This window comes from Homalodisca vitripennis, chromosome 3 (genome assembly GCF_021130785.1).
Source record: "Homalodisca vitripennis isolate AUS2020 chromosome 3, UT_GWSS_2.1, whole genome shotgun sequence".
NCBI lineage: Eukaryota > Metazoa > Arthropoda > Insecta > Hemiptera > Cicadellidae > Homalodisca > Homalodisca vitripennis.
This window is the reverse complement of record NC_060209.1, coordinates 204,987,022-205,006,732: the sequence shown is the minus strand read 5'-3', so window position 1 is coordinate 205,006,732 and position 19,711 is coordinate 204,987,022.

Genomic DNA, 19,711 nt, shown 5'->3' with positions numbered 1-19,711 from the left:
GCCGCAAAACGCGATTACATTAAAATATATTTGAAATTTTCGCCTAAAAAATTTACCTTTCGGGCTCAATAGTGGCTAAACGGTTGGCCGTAGCTCAAAAACAAATTTTCAATGGGATTTAGTAAATGGCGTGATCTACAAAAAGGTCATGTAACTTTTTGCTCTACCCTCAATGGTTTGGCCGCATAACGCGTTTTAAAGTATTGATTTCTAAGTTTTACGTGAGATTTTGTTTTCTGGGTTTTATTCCGGCCAAACTACTTATTGTATCACAGAATAAAAATTTTGATTTTATTACTAATTAATGCGGTCTACAATAAAGGTCCAGTGACATTTTGCTCTATCTCCATTGGTTCGGCTAATAAATGTAAATATTTCGTAATTTCTTTTTAATAACTTTGTTTCTAGAGTCGATAGCGGCCAAACGGTTAGTTAGTTCTAGCTTAAATTTTAAAAAATTTTTATGACTAACAATTGATGGGATCTACAAAAAAGGTAATGTAAACTATTTGTTGTATGTCCTTTAATAAGCCAGGAAAAACGCTATAAATAGCTAAATATTTGTCGTAGATTGGTAATTTTTTGGAGTTTTTAAATTATTATGTGACTAATATTTGTGTAATTCATTCCAGATTCAGTTTGCACTTGCTTTGCTACGTTAACGAGTGAATACAACTCCACATTAGAAACTGGCTGAGCGTTAGTTAAGCGTCAATAGTAGATAGGGACAGAGGAATATTTTATTATGTTCACAGACACAATACCCTCTAAAATAGGCCCAAGTGTGTCATTAACCCCCGGTAATATTAACCCCCCCCGGGGATTTCCTGGTATGACCTGATAACCTCCTGAGTACATTCAACCCCCTGATGTGTTAACCCCCCTGGTAACATTAACCCCCCCCAGGGAATTTCCTGCCATGACCTCATGTCCGAATTTGACCAGTCACCAAATCTCTTAACCCCCCCTGGGAAGTTCCTGGTACGACCAGATAACCCCCCGGAGTCTTATCCCCCGGTAACGTTAACCCCCCCTGGGAATTTGTTCAAATGACCAGACAATATCCTGACGAATTTAAACCCCCTGATGTCTTAACCCCCTTAACATTAATCACCCCCCCCCCCGGAATTTCTCGCCTTGACTAGATAGTCTCCTGGTGACATTAAACCCCCTGTTCCACTTAAAATACTGCCTTGAGGTCGGTTTTTATTATGTTTATACTAAACAATTCAAGATAGCTGACCCGTGCAGACTTTTCTCCCGAGCTCATTCCTGGCTAAACCATAGGTCGTAGATCAAATCTGAGGGCACAATCGAAAGACAAAATTAAATTTCCGACAAGAAAGGTCCAGTCACTTTTTGTCGTATCTCTAACGGTTAAGCCGCAAAACGCCCTCAAAGTCAAAAGTTTGGGTAAATCCGGAAAATTAAACTATGGTATACATACGTCCTCTGACTTTGGTTAAAACCATATTCTTCTTGTCTCCAAATTTCACGAACACATAACTTAACTCTTCTACCACATCAATTGATTAATATTATACACCACACATCTTTTGGCTGAGCGTTTGCGAAGCATTACGACCCGTAAGATTCTCGAGAACGGATACATAAAATTTGGAAACTTCACGTCTGAATTTAACCAATCACCGAACTACGCTTATCCCCGAATTTAGCCAACACCCAAATGGGGGCCTGGGGGCGTAGCCCCCAGCGAGCCGAAGGCGAGTCTAATATACTATACAGCCGCATATGTAACTGACTGACTGACTGACTGACTGACTGACTGACTGACTGATAGGGTATACAAATTCTAACCCACTTCTAGAAGTGCTGGAAACACCAAATTTCGTACACACGTAGGTGGATTCTTCAAACCACCGGGAAAAGTCTGAAAACCGGATTTTTTTTACTTTTGAACCCCTCAAAAAAATTCCCGAACGGACCCCTGTTTTGCCCTTGCAGGCTGCCCTTTGAAGCTCGATAGCGGGCGAACCGTAGGAGCTAGCTTCGATATGACGAAAAATTCATGGTCAGGAATGAAGTGAACTACAAAAAAGGTCCAGTGACTTTTTGCTCTAACTCCATCGGTTCGGCTGCAAAACGCGATTACATTAAAATATTTTGAAATTTTCGCCTAAAAATTTACCTTTCGGGCTCGATAGCGGCTAAACGGTTGGTCGTAGCTCAAAACAAATTTTCAATGGGATTTAGGAAATTGCGTGATCTACAAAAAAGGTCCAGTAACATTTTGCCCTATCATCAACGGTTTGGCCGCATAACGCGTTTTAAAGTATTGATTTTTTGAGATTGAGTTCAGAATTTAGTTTCTGGGCTCTGTGTTAGAGGAACCTTTATAGTTAGGGTAGATAAAAAATCGTAATTTAATACGAAACAATGAGGTCTACAAAAAAGGTCCAGTGACTTTTCACTCTCTCTCCATTGGTTTGGCTGCAAAACGCGTTTGAACAAAAATTTCTTTTCGATTTTTCAACAATATTTTACTCCTGATCCGATAGCGACCGAACGATCATCAATCAGTACAAATGTTTTTCCTTTGTCTGTTAGAAAATGAGGAGATCTACAAAAAAGGTCCTTTGCACGTTTCCCGTATCTTTAACGGTTAACCAGAAAATCGGAATAATATAAAATTAATAGATAGGGACGGATTGCTGTTTTTACTGTGCAGACTTTTAGTAAATAATAAATAGCGGCCGAACTAGAGGTTATATCAAAATTCTGAGGGCAGAACACCCAAAACAAATTATATTTCCTACAAGAAATGTCCAGTCACTTTTTATCATATCTTCAACGGTTAAGCGACAATACGTCTTCAAAGTTAAAAGTTTGGTTCACGTTGTAAAATTCAGTCTATCCCTAACTACTAATCTTGAAATGCAGGGTTTGGCTAGCTAGCTCTGTACGGTACGTAACAGAGTACCTTAGGCCGTGTGAAACAGAGGCTGATCCTTTCGTAAATTCGTAGATAGGGACGGAGGAATTTTCGGATACTAAATATTCTTTGGCTTTGTATTGTTGGAACACCTCTACATTAGTCTTCAAAGTTAAATTTTTCTTTTAACTATTGTGATAATTCGCTTGTTCACGGTACTATGTCCTTTTATTGCGTTGCTAAGGGCTCTTTCCATCAGGGTAACGAGCAGCTGTTTCCGAGGAGCAAAAACACTCAATGCACTGCGATTTCGGCCTGTGCCCTTGTATGGAAGGCCCTTGGATTGGAATTTTCTACAGCGGCCATCGATACTATTCTCATCACTGGCGATAGTATTTACAATAAATTGTGGGATGAGAATCGTATGGGTGGAAACCGGTACTTGTGCTCCGATGAACTTCCCGCTAATTTTGTCATCGAGGGACAGTCCGTTGCCGTTGCAGAAAATACATTTGTACATGATGCCCTATACCCCCTTGAACGATCAGATATGGACGACTGCGTTATGTCTTTGTCCAATGTTTTGGAGTGTTTAATGGCCGAGTGCCTTCAGAACATTGGATTCCTCTTCACTGGACAAACAGTTACAGTTGCTTTTTGGCGTTCCCAGGAGCAGCTGTATCTGTTTGATCCTCATCCAGTGAATGAGGAGAGAAATTATGATCTGGCTAATGAGAACAACAACCTGGCGCGGCTCTTCCAGTGCGAGAGTTATCCTGGACTGGCTTCGTTATTGTTGTCTAACACTGCTTTTGACGGGTCGACGAGACAGTTCACTATAACTCGAATGAGTTTTTATCGACCACCGACCCACAACGTTGTCCAGTCTGATTCTCTAACTTCTGAAATCCTACCAAGAATATGCAATTCACCACCCAGAACACGTAGAGATAACGACTTCGATGATCCCAAACTTAAAAAGAGCCCTAGGGTGATTCTGTCTCCGTTAGAATGTATAATAAAACACAAGGCCATTGGGAGGCCTAAAAAGATACGCCGTGGCCGTCCCAAACGACTTGCAAGTACGAGAGACGAGCAAGTGAGAGAGGCAAAGAAAAACTATATTAAAAGGAATTCTAAGACTATTCGTGATAAACTAATTCAATACCTTGAACAGCGCCCCGATATCCACAGAGACGCCGTACGCCGTTACAGCCAAAAACACCCTGAGGCCCATAGAGATGCTGTACGTCGTTACGACCAAGAACACCCTGAGGCCCATAGAGATGCTGTACGTCGTTACGGCCAAGAACACCCTGAGGGCCACAGAGACGCTGTCCGTCGTTACGACCAACTTCGTCCTGAGGTCCACAGAGACGCTGTCCGTCGTTACGACCAACTTCATCCTGAGGTTCACAGAGACGCTGTCCGTCGTTACGACCAACTTCATCCTGAGGTTCACAGAGACGCTGTCCGTCGTTACGACCAGCTTCATCCTGAGGTCCACAGAGACGCCGTCCGTCGTTACGACGAACAACATCCTGATGTCCACAGGAAGGCCGTTCATCGGTATGAGGAACGACACCTTGACGCATGTCACGACAGAGTTAGATTGTTTCGTCTTAATAATCCAAAACTAGCCGAACTTCATTACTTACCTATCTCACTTGCTCGTCTCATCGTTGCCCACGGACCAATGGCATATTGGAGCGGTGTACTACTCTATGACATAAAATTATACAAACTGAAAAAAACAAGTCTTTGGTGTGATGACGTTTTCATTTGTCCTCACTGCCAAGCACCTCTGTTCGAGGAAGAGGAAAGCAGAAAAAAGTGGTGCTGTGGAGTGGGCGCATATAATGTGACAAAGTTACCGCCCCTTAATGCACCGTTCTATTCTAATCGCCGCTTTCTCGATAGAGCGCGGGCCTACAATGACCTCTTTGCTCTATGTGCCCTCGAAATTTCTGGCGGATACCGGCACCCAAGTGGCCTATCATTCTTCAAAATTGAAGGGAGGATGTACCACCAGGTGTACAGCTTGGACGCCCCCGGCCAAAGGTTTGTTACTGCGGGCGGTGACGTCCAATTCGTAAACCGGTGCCGCCTGTATATCGACGACGGCGAAGAACGCAGGAACATGGCCATGAGTAGATCACTTGATGGCGACATAGTGGACGACATTAAAAACTACTTGGTTTCATTGAACCCATATGTCCATGAATTTCGCCGGCTGAGTGATGAGCCCTCGGTCAACGCTCACTTAGAATTCCAGATTACAAGTCGAGCTACTCATGGCAATGTTCTTGGTGACAGGCAAAGAGGTATTGAAGTGCACGCCGTGCTTAGTTCCGAAGATGCAGTCACTGAGCCTCGACGGCTCACCGTCTGGAAAGTGGGAGCTGGAAGACCTTCTACCATCGATCTCTTTAGTCCTCTGATGGAGCCCTTCCAGTACCCACTACTATATCCGCAAGGCACTTTGGGTTGGCACATCGGCATGCTGGACAATAACGGCAAAAAACTTTCCCAATATAATTATTCACGTTGTCTCTTACTCTCCAATCCTCGTTTCTCTTATCTTGGCCGTCTTTCTCAAGCATGGCAGGTCGAGATGTTTGCTAGGTTTGAAGAGGAGAGACTTCGTTTTATAAAATTTTCACAGACAAAGTCCTCAGCCCAAAATGCTTTGCGGATAGGACAACTGAACGAGCTTCTTGACGCTCAACGCAGTGGTCTGGCAGGAAGGCAGGTTAGCGACGACATCGCTCGGGATGAAACAGTCCAAGGCGAGGGTGGGGCACAGCCTGGCAAAGATTTACCTCCCAAGTACGTTCACTGGTGGGCCCAGGTACATGAAGATCCATTACGAGAACGCGATGGCTCTCGTCACACGCCTGGGTTCACCAACGTACTTCCTCACATTCACGTACAGCGCGACTTGGGAGGAAAACAAGAGAGCGTGTCCTCACGGCAGTGGACGCAGTGACCCTAGCACGGCTTGCAGAGTCTTCCAGATCAAACTCCTCGAGCTTCTTCGAGATCTGCGGAGCGGAGCGATGTTCGGCTGCACGAACTATATCGTCTACGTCATCGAAATGCAAATGAGGGGCCTTCCTCACGCCCACATTGTGTTTAAGATTGACGGAGACGGTCCAGTACAAGCAGACGAAATCGACTCTGCAATCCGCGCGGACATCCCCTCGGAAGCAGAAGCCGGTGGAAGACTCAGGAAGTTGGTGTTGCAGCACATGATCCACGGTCCTTGTGGCACTGATCATCGCACCGACTTCCTGTGCTGGGACGCTGTGAAGGGTTACTGCACAAAGTTCTATCCTAAGCCTTCATGCCAGACAACCCACGTAGATGATAGAGGATTCGTTCAGTACAGGCGGGATTATAGTAATACTGGTAAAATCAAGTCACGCAACAGGTCTGTTACTGTTCACGATGGATGGGTTGTGCCATATAACGCCGCACTACTGCTAAAGTATGAAGCACACATTAACTTGGAGCTTGCGTCTACCCGTCGCGTCATCAAGTATCTATTCAAATACCTGATGAAGGGTGGATCACTTCAAAACGTCACCGTCACTCCTTTGTGGCAACAAGAGGACGAGGTAGAACACTATGTGACTAAGAGAATGGTTGGTGCAAGCGACGCATGCTGGCGTCTCTTGGACTTCCCAATCTCAAAGTCAGAACCGACAGTTGAGTGTCTACCCGTCCATCTTGAGGGTAAACAGCACGTCTGTTTTCGTCCCGGTGATCTCACCTCCGCGATAACTAGATCAAGCTCCAAGTTGTTATTGTATTTTAACAGACCTGTTGATAAAACTTTTGACAGTTTAACTTACCTGACATTTTTTGAAAAATACATTATTCATGACAAACGACCAAAAACAGAACCGATATATGAACATCAAGACGGGAAACACTTCGTCACACCTCGCCAGCGTGGAGGGAAGGTATGTAGGGTATTTTGGGTCTCGCCTAATCGTGGAGAACTCTACTACCTTCGGATGCTCCTCTTGTCAACACCTTGTCGCGGCTACTCCGACCTCCTGTCACGCGGTGGTCCTGATTGCCGTACGTTCCAGGAGGTTTGTCGTCAGCTCGGCTTGATTGAAGACGAGGATGAGTACCGCGAAGCGCTGCGAGAGGCTTCTGGGTTCATGGTCGCTTCGAGACTTCGTTCCTTCTTCGTGCTCCTTTGTAATATGGGTGCTCCTGCAGCAATTCTGTGGGATTCCTTCCGTGACACCCTTTGCGAGGACCACTTGGAAAGGAGCCCACTTGACCCTGAAAGAGCGTATACACTTTCCTTGATCGATATCGATCGCAGTCTACGTCGGCAGGGATTGTCTTTAGTGGATTGTGGTCTCCCCGACGTGCAGGATGACACGACAGAAGTGGGAAGGGAGCTGTTGGACTATGGCGAGAACCAACAGCGGGCCATTGTCGAGGAATGGGAACAAAAGCTCTCAGAAGACCAGAGACGCGTTCTGCAACACGTGCGTTCCCTTCTTGACAACCCCGGTGACCGCCGATCTTCAAGAGTAATCTTCCTCGATGGTCCCGGGGGATATGGCAAAAACGTCACTTCTTCGTGTCATACTGGCACACGTGCGTAGTTGTCGTCAGATTGCACTGGCCGTCGCCAGCTCGGGCATCGCTGCAGGAAACATGCCTGGTGGTTCAACGGCTCACAGCATGTTCCGGCTTCCGCTCGATCTGGGCGACGGGTCTGGCGTTTGGAACATAACCAACGGGTCCCAGCGCGCAGAACTGATCAGAGCTGCTCAGCTCATCGTCTTCGACGAGGCCCCGATGGCCCATCGCTACATCTTTGAGATCCTCGACCGCTCGCTACGAGATCTCATGAACCGCGATGAGCCATTCGGTGGCAAGATCTTTCTGTGCTCTGGAGATTTCCGGCAGATCGCACCCGTTGTTGTAAAGGCACGAACGGCAGATGCCGTCGCGTGCGTTTCTCTTCGGGCCTCGCGTCTGTGGCGACTGTTCCGCGTCTTCTCTCTGACGACACCGCACAGGACGAGCAGTTCCGTTGACTACTCTGACTTCCTTCTCGCAGTAGGCAACGGCACTGTTCCGTCCACAACTTTCGGGGAGGGTAGAGAGAGTGACACACTTATTCCCTTGGCCGAGGTGAGGTATGTCACTGCATTACAAGTCCTCATCTCAACAGTCTTTCCTGCCGACGTACTCCGCGATCCCGATCAGTGTGCTCGTCGTGCGATCCTCTCGACTCTGAACGTGAACGTCAGAGAGATCAACGACATAATCTTGAACTCTGTAGACGGTCGCCTTCATGAGCTGCGAAGCGCCGACACTGTGGACCGTGAAAACGATGACAATCTGGCTGTTGAAGTCCCTCTACTGAACCAGGCTACAGGCAAGGGTGTTCCTGATCACGTGCTGCGACTTAAGATCGGCTCAGTGTGCCTCATCATGAGGAATCTAAATATCGCTGACGGCCTTGTAAACGGCACTAAGGTCATTGTGACGGCTATAACCAATCGGTTGATTACCGTCAGACGCCCTCACGACGCGCAACCTATCGGTATTCCTAGAATAATCTTTAGGTTCGCGATCGTTGAAGGTTCGCCGTTACTTGTCCGTCGACGTCAGTTTCCTCTGATGCTGGCATACGCGATGACCGGCCACAAGAGCCAAGGTCAGACAATAGATCAGGTCGGAGTCGATCTTCGCACTGATTGTTTCACTCATGGCCAGCTGTACGTCCTGCTCAGTAGAGTTCGATGTCCGGAAGACATAGTTGTCCTCGTCCGCCCCGAAAGGGTACACAATGAAGTCGCCTACGCGAAGAACATCGTGTACGGCGAACTTCTTCAGTGAACCGGATTGAGATTGGCAGTAGGCTAGGGGGCCTGCCCAAACAAAACTCCCCGTCGAGATTGACACTGGCAGTAGGCTAGGGGGCCTGCCCAAACAAAACTCCCCGTCGTGATTGACTAGGCAGTAGGCTAGGGGGCCTGCCCAAACAAAACTCCCCGTCGTGATTGACACTGGCAGTAGGCTAGGGGACCTGCCCAAACAAAACTCCCCGTCGTGATTGACTAGGCAGTAGGCTAGGGGACCTGCCAAAACAAAACTCCCCGTAGTGACTGATTAGGCAGTAGGCAATGGGACCTGCCAGAACAAAACTCCCCATTCTGATTGATGCGGCAGTAGGCTAGAGGGCCTGCCAAAACAAAACTCCTCGTCGATGTAAATAAGTTTTCTGTATATATGTAAATATATGGTCTCTATGTTTGCCGGCCTCCCCGTGGCGAGACTGGATACGTCATGCTTGCATTTAAAGCATTGACAAACTAACGGGCAAACAACAGTATAAACAACAATACATTATTACCAAATAATTTGACACAAGTACATACACAACTAAATATGCAAAGATGTACACGACATTGAAGATTAACATTAACCAACGATTGATGTAATTTTGTTAATTAATATATGGTCTCAACGTTTTGCCGGCCTCCCCGTGGCGAGACTGGATACGTCATGCTTGCATTTAAAGCATTGACAAACTAACGGGCAAACAACAGTTTCAATAAAAATACATTATTACCCAATAATTTTACACAAGTATATACACAACTAAATATGCAAAGATGTACACGACATTGAAGATCAACATTAACCAACGATTGATGTAATTTTGTTAATAATATATGGTCTCCACGTTTGCCGGCCTCCCCGTGGCGAGACTGGATACGTCATGCTTGCATTTAAAGCATTGACAAACTAACGGGCAAACAACAGTTTCAACAATAATAAGTTATTATCAAATCATTCGACACATGTATATACACAACCAAATATGGAAATTTCCACACGACATCAGAGAATATCATTGACTGTAATTTTGCTGTAATAGCTGTAATTTTGTTAATAACATATGGTCTCCTTATTTTTGACAAACTAACGGGCAAACAACAGTTTCAACAACAATAAGTTATTACCAAATCATTTGACACATGTATATACACAACCAAATATGCAAATTTCCACACGACATCAGAGAATATCATTGACTGTAATTTTGCTGTAATAGCTGTAATTTTGTTAATAATATATGATCTCCGTATTTGAGCATTGACAAACTAACGGGCAAAGAACAGTTTTATCAACTTAAAGTTACTAGCAACTAATTTGACACAAACATATGTAGCGCTAAATCTCCCAACTTGCAGCCGTGATGCGTAAACAATATTAGTAACGGTTTGACCGCTATCGGACCCGAAATCTCAATTTTCACGTAAAAATTAAAAGAATTTCGCACGTAATGGCGTTTTACGGCCTACCCAAGGGAGATACAGCAATATATTACTTGAACTTTCTTGTAGACCACATTATACACTAAATATTGTTTGATAATGTGTTTCCCACGAGAAAGGACACAGTTGGGGACACGTAAATTTAAAACCTCAAGTCCGAATTTAACCAACAACCGAATCCCTCCTGTCCCCGAATTCCGCTTATCCCCGAATTTAAGGCCAAGCTTACTTCATGGGGGCCTGGGGGCGTAGCCCCCAGCGAGCCGAAGGCGAGTCCTAATATATATACAGCCGCATGTGTAACTGACTGACTCACTCACTGACTGACATATAATACAAATTCTAACATACTTCTAGAAGAGTTAGAAACTTGAAATTTGGTACACAGATAGCTTTCCACGTGTAACCACCAGGAAAATCCCGAAAAGTGAGAATTTTTCATTTTCAACCCCTCAAAAAAATTCCCAAAAAATCGCGCATTCTTCACCCTGCAGGCATTTTTTTGTAAGCCCGATAGCGGGCGAACCGTTGGAGCTAGCTCGGATCTGACGGAAAATTCATAATCAGGAAAATGAAGTGAACTACAAAAAAGGTCTAATGACTTTTTGCTCTATCTTCCATGGTTAAGCGACAAAACGCTCGAACATTTGAAATTCCAGAGATTTTTTCGATAAAAATAAAGTTTTCAAGCCCGATAGCGGCCGAACCGTTTGGTCGTAGCTCAAATCTGATTGACCCATCAAATTAGCAAATTATGCGCGATCTACAGAAAAGGTCCAGTAATCCTTTTTGCCCTATCTCGATTGGTTTGGCCGAAAAACGTGATTATGTACAATTTATTTGTAACTTTTACGCGAAACTTTTGTTTTTGGGGGTTGATAGCGGCGAAAACCATTGGTCGGAGGTCAAAATAAGACTAACGTTTTATTTAGGAAATAAGATGACCTACAAAAAGGTCCAGTGACTTTTTACTATATTTCCCATAGTTTGACCGCAAAACGCGATTAAGTGAAAATATTGGACATTTTCGCCTAAAAATTTACATTCCGGGCTTGATAGCGGCTAAACGGTTGGTCGTAAACTCAAAAAAATTTTAAACGGGATTTAGGAAATCACGTGTATCTACAAAAAAAGGTTCAGTGAACTTTTGGGACGTTGGCTGAGCGTTAGCCTAAGCGTCAATAGTAGATAGGGACAGAGGAATATTTATTATGTTCACAGACACAATACCTTAAAAAACAGGCTTGCTAGGCTTAAAGTGAAACAACCCACATAACAAGTGTGTCATTAACCCCCGGTAATATAGATAACCCCCCCCCCGGGGATTTCTATTATGCCTGATAACCTCCAGTACATTCAACCCCCTGTGTGTTAACCCCCTGGTAACATTAAACCCCCCCCCCCGGGGAATTTCCTGCCATGACCTCATGTCCGAATTTTAAACCAGTCCACCAAATCTCTTAACCCCCCCCCCCTGGGAAGATCCTGGTATGACCAGATAACCCCCTGGAGACTTAACCCCGGTAACGTTAACCCCCCCCTGGGAATTTGTTCATATGACCAGACAATATCCTGACGAAATTAAACCCCCTCTTCCGACTCATTCCTTAAACATTAATTCACCCACCCAGGGAATTTCTCGCCTTGACTAGATAGTCTCCTGGTGATATTAAACCCCCTTTTTCGACTTAAAATACTGCCTTAAAGTCAACAGGAGGTCGGTTTTTATTATGTTTCAATAAAACAATTCAAGATAGCTGACCCGTGCTGAGATTTCTCGAAGGGGGCCGAGCTCATTTCTGGCTAAACCATTAGGTCGTAGATCAGATCTGGTGAACCATAATTTCCAACAAGAAAGGTCGAGTATAACACCCCCGTATCTCTAACCCCCCTGGGAATTTCCCGGGCAAAATGCCTCAAAGTCAAAACTAAATCTCTTACTGGAAAGTCTATGACAAGAGCACCCCCCAGGTCTTAACCCCCGTAACGCTAAACCCCCCTTGTCATTTACTTTCTGTCCGAATTTGACCTATCACCGAATCGCTTATCCCCGAATCTAACACGTTTACAAAAGGGGGCCTGGGGGCGTAGCCCCCAGCGAGCCGAAGGCGAGTCTAATATACTATACAGCCGCATATGTAACTGACTGACTGACTGACTGACTGACTGATAGGGTTATACAAATTCTAACCCACTTCTAGAAGTGCTGGAAACACCAAATTTCGTACACACGTAGGTGGATTCTTCAAACCACCGGGAAAAGTCTGAAAACCGGATTTTTTTACTTTTGAACCCCTCAAAAAAATTCCCGAACGGACCCCTGTTTTGCCCTTGCAGGCTTTCCTTTGAAGCCCGATAGCGGGCGAACCGTCGGAGCTAGCTTCGATCTGACGAAAAATTCATGGTCAGGAATGAAGTGAACTACAAAAAAGGTCCAGTGACTTTTTGCTCTATCTCAATCGGTTTGGCCGCAAAACGCGATTACATTAAAATATTTTGAAATTTTCGCCTAAAAATTTACCTTTCGGGCTCGATAGCGGCTAAACGGTTGGTCGTAGCTCAAAACAAATTTTCAATGGGATTTAGGAAATTGCGTGATCTACAAAAAAGGTCCAGTAACATTTTGCCCTATCATCAATGGTTTGGCCGCATAACGCGTTTTAAAGTATTGATTTTTTGAGATTTACTTCAGAATTTAGTTTCTGGGCTCTGTGTTAGCGGAACCTTTATAGTTAGGGTAGATAAAAGAATCGCAATTTAATACGAAACAATGAGGTCTACAAAAAAGGTCCAGTGACTTTTCACTCTCTCTCCATTGGTTTGGCTGCAAAACGCGTTTGAACAAAAATTTCTTTTCGATTTTTCAACAATATTTTACTCCTGATCCGATAGCGACCGAACGATCATCAATAGTACAAATGTTTTTCCTTTGTCTGTTAGAAAATGAGGAGATCTACAAAAAAGGTCCTTTGCACGTTTCCCGTATCTTTAACGGTTAACCAGAAAATCGGAATAATATAAAATTAATAGATAGGGACGGATTGCTGTTTTTACCGTGCAGACTTTTAGTAAATAATAAATAGCGGCCGAACTAGAGGTTATATCAAAATTCTGAGGGCAGAACACCCAAAACAAATTATATTTCCTACAAGAAATGTCCAGTCACTTTTTATCATATCTTCAACGGTTAAGCGACAATACGTCTTCAAAGTTAAAAGTTTGGTTCACGTCGTAAAACTGAGTCTATCCCTATCTACTATATCTTGAAATGCAGAGTCCGGCTAGCTAGCTCTGTACGGTACGTAACAGAGTACCTTAGGCAGTGTGAAACAGAGGCTGATCCTTTCGTAAATTCGTAGATAGGGACGGAGGAATTTTCGGATACTAAACATTCTTTGGCTTTGAATTGTTGGAACACCTCTACATTAGTCTTCAAAGTTAAATTTTTCTTTTAACTCTTGTGATAATTCGCTTGTTCACGGTACTATGTCCTTTTATTGCGTTGCTAAGGGCTCTTTCCATCAGGGTAACGAGCAGCTGTTTCCGAGGAGCAAAAACACTCAATGCACTGCGATTTCGGCCTGTGCCCTTGTATGGAAGGCCCTTGGATTGGAATTTTCTACAGCGGCCATCGATACTATTCTCATCGCTGGTGATGGTATTTACAATCAATTGTGGGATGAGAATCGTATGGGTGGAAACCGGTACTTGTGCCCCGATGAACTTCCCGCTAATTTTGTCATCGAGGGACACTCCGTTGCCGTTGCAGAAAATTCATTTGTTCATGATGCCCTATATCCCCTTTCTCCAGCAGATATGGACGACTGCGTCATGTCTTTGTCCAATGTTTTGCAGTGTTTGATGGCCGAGACCCTTGAAAACAGTGGATTCCTCTTCACTGGACAAACAGTTACAGTTGCTTTTTGGCGTTCCCAGGAGCAGCTGTATCTGTTTGATCCTCATCCAGTGAATGAGGAGAGAAATTATGATCTGGCTAATGAGAACAATAACCTGGCGCGGCTCTTCCAGTGCGAGAGTTATCCTGCACTGGCTTCGTTATTGTTGTCTAACACTGCTTTTGACGGGTCGACGAGACAGTTCACTATAACTCGATTGAGTTTTTATCGACCACCGACCCACAACGTTGTCCAGTCCGATTATCAAAATTCTGCCGTCCTAACAAGAATATGCAATTCACCACCCAGAACACGTAGAGATAACGACTTCGATGATCCCAAACTTAAAAAGAGCCCTAGAGTGATTCTGTCTCCGTTAGAATGTATAATAAAACATAAGGCCATTGGGAGGCCTAAAAAGATACACCGTGGACGTCCTAAACGACTTGCAAGTACGAGAGACGAGCAAGTGAGAGAGGCAAAGAAAAACTATATTAAAAGGAATTCTAAGACTATTCGTGATAAACTGCGTCAATACCTTGAACAACGTCCCGATATCCACAGAGACGCCGTACGCCGTTACAGCCAAAAACACCCTGAGGCCCATAGAGATGCTGTACGTCGTTACGACCAAGAACACCCTGAGGCCCATAGAGATGCTGTACGTCGTTACGGCCAAGAACACCCTGAGGGCCACAGAGACGCTGTCCGTCGTTACGACCAACTTCGTCCTGAGGTCCACAGAGACGCTGTCCGTCGTTACGACCAACTTCATCCTGAGGTTCACAGAGACGCTGTCCGTCGTTACGACCAACTTCATCCTGAGGTTCACAGAGACGCCGTCCGTCGTTACGACCAGCTTCATCCTGAGGTCCACAGAGACGCCGTCCGTCGTTACGACAAACAACATCCTGAGGTCCACAGGGAGGCCGTTCATCGGTATGAGGAACGACACCTTGACGCATGTCACGACAGAGTTAGATTGTTTCGTCTTAATAATCCAAAACTAGCCGAACTTCGTTACTTACCTATCTCACTTGCTCGTCTCATCGTTGCCCACGGACCAATGGCATATTGGAGCGGTGTACTACTCTATGACATAAACTTGTACAAACTGAAAAAAACAAGTCTTTGGTGTGATGACGTTTTCATTTGTCCTCACTGCCAAGCACCTCTGTTCGAGGAAGAGGAGAGCAGAAAAAAGTGGTGCTGTGGAGTGGGCGCATATAATGTGACAAAGTTACCGCCCCTTAATGCACCGTTCTATTCTAATCGCCGCTTCCTCGATAGAGCGCGGGCCTACAATGACCTCTTTGCTCTATGTGCCCTCGAAATTTCTGGCGGATACCGGCACCCAAGTGGCCTATCATTCTTCAAAATTGAAGGGAGGATGTACCACCAGGTGTACAGCTTGGACGCCCCCGGCCAAAGGTTTGTTACTGCGGGCGGTGACGTCCAATTCGTAAACCGGTGCCGCCTGTATATCGACGACGGCGAAGAACGCAGGAACATGGCCATGAGTAGATCACTTGATGGCGACATAGTGGACGACATTAAAAACTACTTGGTTTCATTGAACCCATATGTCCATGAATTTCGCCGGCTGAGTGATGAGCCCTCGGTCAACGCTCACTTAGAATTCCAGATTACAAGTCGAGCTACTCATGGCAATGTTCTTGGTGACAGGCAAAGAGGTATTGAAGTGCACGCCGTGCTTAGTTCCGAAGATGCAGTCACTGAGCCTCGTCGGCTCACCGTCTGGAAAGTGGGAGCTGGAAGACCTTCTACCATCGATCTCTTTAGTCCTCTGATGGAGCCCTTCCAGTACCCACTTCTCTATCCGCAAGGCACTTTGGGTTGGCACATCGGCATGCTGGATAATAACGGGAAAAAACTTTCCCAATATAACTATTCACGTTGTCTCTTGCTCTCCAATCCTCGTTTTTCTTATCTTGGCCGTCTTTCTCAAGCGTGGCAGGTCGAAATGTTTGCTAGGTTTGAAGAGGAGAGACTTCGTTTCATAAAATTTTCACAGTCAAGGTCTTCAGCCCAAAATGCCATGCGGATAGGACAGCTGAATGAACTTCTTGACGCTCAACGCAGTTGTCTGGCAGGAAGGCAGGTTAGCGATGACATAGCAGGGGACGAAACAGTCCAAGGTGAGGGTGGGGCACAGCCTGGCAAAGATTTACCTCCCAAGTACGTTCACTGGTGGGCCCAGGTACATGAAGATCCATTACGAGAACGCGATGGCTCTCGTCACACGCCTGGGTTCACCAACGTACTTCCTCACATTCACGTACAGCGCGACTTGGGAGGAAAACAAGAGAGCGTGTCCTCACGGCAGTGGACGCAGTGACCCTAGCACGGCTTGCAGAGTCTTCCAGATCAAACTCCTCGAGCTTCTACGAGATCTGCGGAGCGGAGCGATGTTCGGCTGCACGAACTATATCGTCTACGTCATCGAAATGCAAATGAGGGGCCTTCCTCACGCCCACATTGTGTTTAAGATTGACGGAGACGGTCCAGTACAAGCAGACGAAATCGACTCTGTAATCCGCGCGGACATCCCCTCGGAAGCAGAAGCCGGTGGAAGACTCAGGAAGTTGGTGTTGCAGCACATGATCCACGGTCCTTGTGGCACTGATCATCGCACCGACTTCCTGTGCTGGGACGCTGTGAAGGGTTACTGCACAAAGTTCTATCCTAAGCCTTCATGCCAGACAACCCACGTAGATGATAGAGGATTCGTTCAGTACAGGCGGGACTATAGTAATACTGGTCAAATCAAGTCACGCAACAGGTCTGTTACTGTTCACGATGGATGGGTTGTTCCATATAACGCCGCACTACTGCTAAAGTATGAAGCACACATTAACTTGGAGCTTGCGTCTACTCGTCGCGTCATCAAGTATCTATTCAAATACCTGATGAAGGGTGGATCACTTCAAAACGTCACCGTCACTCCTTTGTGGCAACAAGAGGACGAGGTAGAACACTATGTGACTAAGAGAATGGTTGGTGCAAGCGACGCATGCTGGCGTCTCTTGGACTTCCCAATCTCAAAGTCAGAACCTACAGTTGAGTGTCTACCCGTCCATCTTGAGGGTAAACAGCACGTCTGTTTTCGTCCCGGTGATCTCACCTCCGCGATAACTAGATCAAGCTCCAAGTTAATATTGTATTTTAACAGACCTGTTGATAAAACTTTTGACAGTTTAACTTACCTGACATTTTTTGAAAACTACATTATTCATGACAAAAGACCGAAAAACAGAACCGATATATGAACATCAAGACGGGAAACACTTCATCACACCTCGCCAGCGTGGAGGGAAGGTATGTAGGGTCTTTTGGGTCTCGCCTAATCGTGGAGAACTCTACTACCTTCGGATGCTTCTCTTGTCAACACCTTGTCGCGGCTACTCCGACCTCCTGTCACGCGGTGGTCCTGATTGCCGTACGTTCCAGGAGGTTTGTCGTCAGCTCGGCTTGATTGAAGACGAGGATGAGTACCGCGAAGCGCTGCGAGAGGCTTCTGGGTTCATGGTCGCTTCGAGGCTTCGTTCCTTCTTCGTGCTCCTTTGCAATATGGGTGCTCCTGCAGCAATTCTGTGGGATTCCTTCCGTGACACCCTTTGCGAGGACCACTTGGAAAGGAGCCCACTTGACCCGGAAAGAGCGTATACACTCTCCTTGATCGATATCGATCGCAGTCTACGTCGGCAGGGATTGACATTAGTGGATTGTGGTCTCCCCGACGTGCAGGATGACACGACAGAAGTGGGAAGGGAGCTGTTGGACTATGGCGAGAACCAACAGCGGGCCATTGTCGAGGAATGGGAACAAAAGCTCTCAGAAGACCAGAGACGCGTTCTGCAACACGTGCGTTCCCTTCTCGACAACCCCGGTGACCGCCGATCTTCAAGAGTAATCTTCCTCGATGGTCCCGGGGGATATGGCAAAACGTCACTTCTTCGTGTCATACTGGCACACGTGCGTAGTTGTCGTCAGATTGCACTGGCCGTCGCCAGCTCGGGCATCGCTGCAGGAAACATGCCTGGTGGTTCAACGGCTCACAGCATGTTCCGGCTTCCGCTCGATCTGGGCGACGGGTCTGGCGTTTGGAACATTACCAACGGGTCCCAGCGCGCAGAACTGATCAGAGCTGCTCAGCTCATCGTCTTCGACGAGGCCCCGATGGCCCATCGCTACATCTTTGAGATCCTCGACCGCTCGCTACGAGATCTCATGAACCGCGATGAGCCATTCGGTGGCAAGATCTTTCTGTGCTCTGGAGATTTCCGGCAGATCGCACCCGTTGTTGTAAAGGCACGAACGGCAGATGCCGTCGCGTGCGTTTCTCTTCGGGCCTCGCGTCTGTGGCGACTGTTCCGCGTCTTCTCTCTGACGACACCGCACAGGACGAGCAGTTCCGTTGACTACTCTGAATTCCTTCTCGCAGTAGGCAACGGCACTGTTCCGTCCACAACTTTCGGGGAGGGTAGAGAGAGTGACACACTTATTCCCTTGGCCGAGGTGAGATATGTCACAGCATTAGAAGTCCTCATCTCTACAGTCTTTCCTGCCGACGTACTCCGCGATCCCGATCAGTGTGCTCGTCGTGCGATCCTCTCGACTCTGAACGTGAACGTCAGGGAGATCAACGACATAATATTGAACTCCGTAGACGGTCGCCTTCATGAGCTGCGAAGCGCCGACACTGTGGACCGTGAAAACGATGACAATCTGGCTGTTGAAGTCCCTCTACTGAACCAGGCTACAGGCAAGGGTGTTCCTGATCACGTGCTGCGACTTAAGATCGGCTCAGTGTGCCTCATCATGAGGAATCTAAATATCGCTGACGGCCTTGTAAACGGCACTAAGGTCATTGTGACGGCTATAACCAATCGGTTGATTACCGTCAGACGCCCTCACGACGCGCAACCTATCGGTATTCCTAGAATAATCTTTAGGTTCGCGATCGTTGAAGGTTCGCCGTTACTTGTCCGTCGACGTCAGTTTCCTCTGATGCTAGCATACGCGATGACCGGCCACAAGAGCCAAGGTCAGACAATAGATCAGGTCGGAGTCGATCTTCGCACTGATTGTTTCACTCATGGCCAGCTGTACGTCCTGCTCAGTAGAGTTCGATGTCCGGAAGACATAGTTGTCCTCGTCCGCCCCGAAAGGGTACACAATGAAGTCGCCTACGCGAAGAACATCGTGTACGGCGAACTTCTTCAGTGAACCGGATTGAGATTGGCAGTAGGCTAGGGGGCCTGCCCAAACAAAACTCCCCGTCGAGATTGACACTGGCAGTAGGCTAGGGGGCCTGCCCAAACAAAACTCCCCGTCGTGATTGACACTAGGCAGTAGGCTAGGGGGCCTGCCCAAACAAAACTCCCCGTCGTGATTGACACTGGCAGTAGGCTAGGGGACCTGCCCAAACAAAACTCCCCGTCGTGATTGACTAGGCAGTAGGCTAGGGGACCTGCCAAAACAAAACTCCCCGTAGTGACTGATTAGGCAGTAGGCAATGGGACCTGCCAGAACAAAACTCCCCATTCTGATTGATGCGGCAGTAGGCTAGAGGG